The following is a 2,500-nucleotide window of genomic DNA, read 5'->3' on the forward strand; positions in this document are numbered from 1 at the left end:
ACACACACTAGGGGGCAGTGAGCACACTTGCCTAGATTGGTGGGCAGCCCAATCCGCAGTGCCTGGGGAGCAGTTGGGGGGTTAGGTGTCTTGCTCAAGGACACCTCAGTCATGGACTGTCAGCTCTGGGGATCGAACCAGTGACCTTCTGGCCACAGGGCCTGTTCCCTAAACTCCAGCTCACGACTGCCCCAAAGAGTGAAGCTTCTGTGTGGAAGTAAAGTGCATGGAGATGCAGGCCCATGACTGCCCCAAAGAGCCTCGTGAAGCTTCAACATGGAAACAAAGAGCATGGAGAAGCAGGCCCATGACTGCCCCAAAGAGCCTCGTGAAGCTTCAACATGGAAACAAAGAGCATGGAGAAGCAGGCCCATGACTGCCCCAAAGAGCCTCGTGAAGCTTCAACATGGAAACAAAGAGCATGGAGAAGCAGGCCCATGACTGCCCCAAAGAGCCTCGTGAAGCTTCAACATGGAAACAAAGAGCATGGAGAAGCAGGCCCATGACTGCCCCAAAGAGCCTCGTGAAGCTTCAACATGGAAACAAAGAGCATGGAGAAGCAGGCCCATGACTGCCCCAAAGAGCCTCGTGAAGCTTCAACATGGAAACAAAGAGCATGGAGAAGCAGGCCCATGACTGCCCCAAAGAGCCTCGTGAAGCTTCAACATGGAAACAAAGAGCATGGAGAAGCAGGCCCATGACTGCCCCAAAGAGCCTCGTGAAGCTTCAACATGGAAACAAAGAGCATGGAGAAGCAGGCCCATGACTGCCCCAAAGAGCCTCGTGAAGCTTCTACATGGAAGCAAAGAGCGTGGAGATGCAGGGGACTGAACCCTGAGCCTCATACATGCACAGCATGTGCTCTACCACTGAGCTACATCCCCTTTTGAATCACAACCTTTTTGAACATAAAACGTCACTAGAAGACAAAAATAAGACACATGAAAAATATAAAATAAGCACATTTATGGAACCGAAGATACAGTTGAGTAAAAGTCAACAAGTTTCCACGATAAAACAAATTGAAATGTATAAAAGGGAAAAGTAAATAACTGCTCAGATCTCCATAAAAGTGACTCAACTTCCAATGGAAGTCAATGGAATTGAATTTTATTCTGAGGCATTTTGGAGAGTTTCTACTGGTCCCTTCCTCAGATCATCTGGACACAGTAAGCGACAGCTAGACTTTTAGATTATGAACAAGAGAATAAAAAATGAGCACAAGGACACGGCTTTTCTTTCTTTGGTGGCGTGTGATGACGGTTACTGAGACTTGGTACTCGTGCTTGATTGGATACATTAATAAAAAAGAACGAATAGAATATGTGGAAACTTGACCGATTGGTGAGAGAAGAATAAAAAGAGAATAATCTGGTGGACTTTTGTGGAGATTTGTAAGGAGTTTTCTGAAGATCTAAATGAAAATGTACAGTATTTTACTTTTCAATTTCAGTAATGCTGGAGTAAGTACTTATACTAAGTATGTACTTATACTAAATACTTATACTAAGTATGTACTTACAGTAAGTTTTCCAAACGAATACTAAAGTATGTTAACAAAGTATAATTCCTGTTTTAATTCCCTGAACACGATAATGTCTGGTCAGTACAGCCATCTGCAAAAAGTCTTGGCACCCCTGGTCCGTGTATTCGTTGATTCCAATATGGTAAACTTGGCAAATAAGCAGAAATGGTGCATTAAATTATTCAGTTGTGCAGAAGCTTGTTCTCTGTAGACGAGGCCGAATGATTCGAACGATGCTTGGTCCCCTGTTGTTGTATATACTGCGGTTATTTCACGAGCGTTGGAACTTTTTGTTGTATAATAGTGAACATATGATAATAAAGCGCTGTTTAATGCATCGACCTTCACTTTATAAGTTCTTGATCATCAAATTACAGCCACAACAACAATGCTAACCTCCATTTGCATCTCAGTGTGATTTCCCGTCTTATATAGCACCAAGCTAATGTACTTATAATGTGAAGGCTGGTGCATTGAACTGTGCTGTGTTACGATATTTTCATTATTATGAGATAAAAAGCAAAATAATTCATGAAATAAACACAATAAATGCAACGACCAGCAGCCAAACGTTCGTCTCCTCGTTCAACAGTCGATGGTTGCTTGGCAACAGTTCCATACTCCTAAGGGAATCACATTTCCCGGCAGAATATTTGTTTATGTTGACTAATATTAATAATAAATTGTGCAGTTGGTCAGATTTTATGTTGTCTGCTGTTTTATAAAAGCAATAAGCCACTCAAGGCCGTGCATTACAGTGATGTTATCACGGGGAAGGAGTTTTAGGACTTCAGGCTTCACGTCGTGCCTAACAACACCCTTCCCTGTGGTACAGTCACAGTAGCGCATGGCCTCGGGTGGCTTAACAGATCACTGGTTTTAGCTTTTTCAGCAGTTGCAGTTTAACTGAGGAGGAATAGTGGATATATTGGGCAAAGGATGTTGGAGATGGAGAAGAGGTAGACCTCAGAGAAG

General features: G+C 43.2%; 1 non-coding gene across 1 annotated transcript; it reads right to left on the bottom strand.

The window, feature by feature from the left end:
- Positions 1 to 812: 812 nt before the first annotated feature.
- On the bottom strand, positions 813 to 884 carry trnaa-ugc. The gene has a single exon. It is a non-coding gene; the product is annotated as a tRNA-Ala (tRNA).
- Between the last annotated feature and the right edge of the window lie 1,616 nt (positions 885 to 2,500).

Source organism: Pygocentrus nattereri, chromosome 12, assembly GCF_015220715.1.
Source record: "Pygocentrus nattereri isolate fPygNat1 chromosome 12, fPygNat1.pri, whole genome shotgun sequence".
NCBI lineage: Eukaryota > Metazoa > Chordata > Actinopteri > Characiformes > Serrasalmidae > Pygocentrus > Pygocentrus nattereri.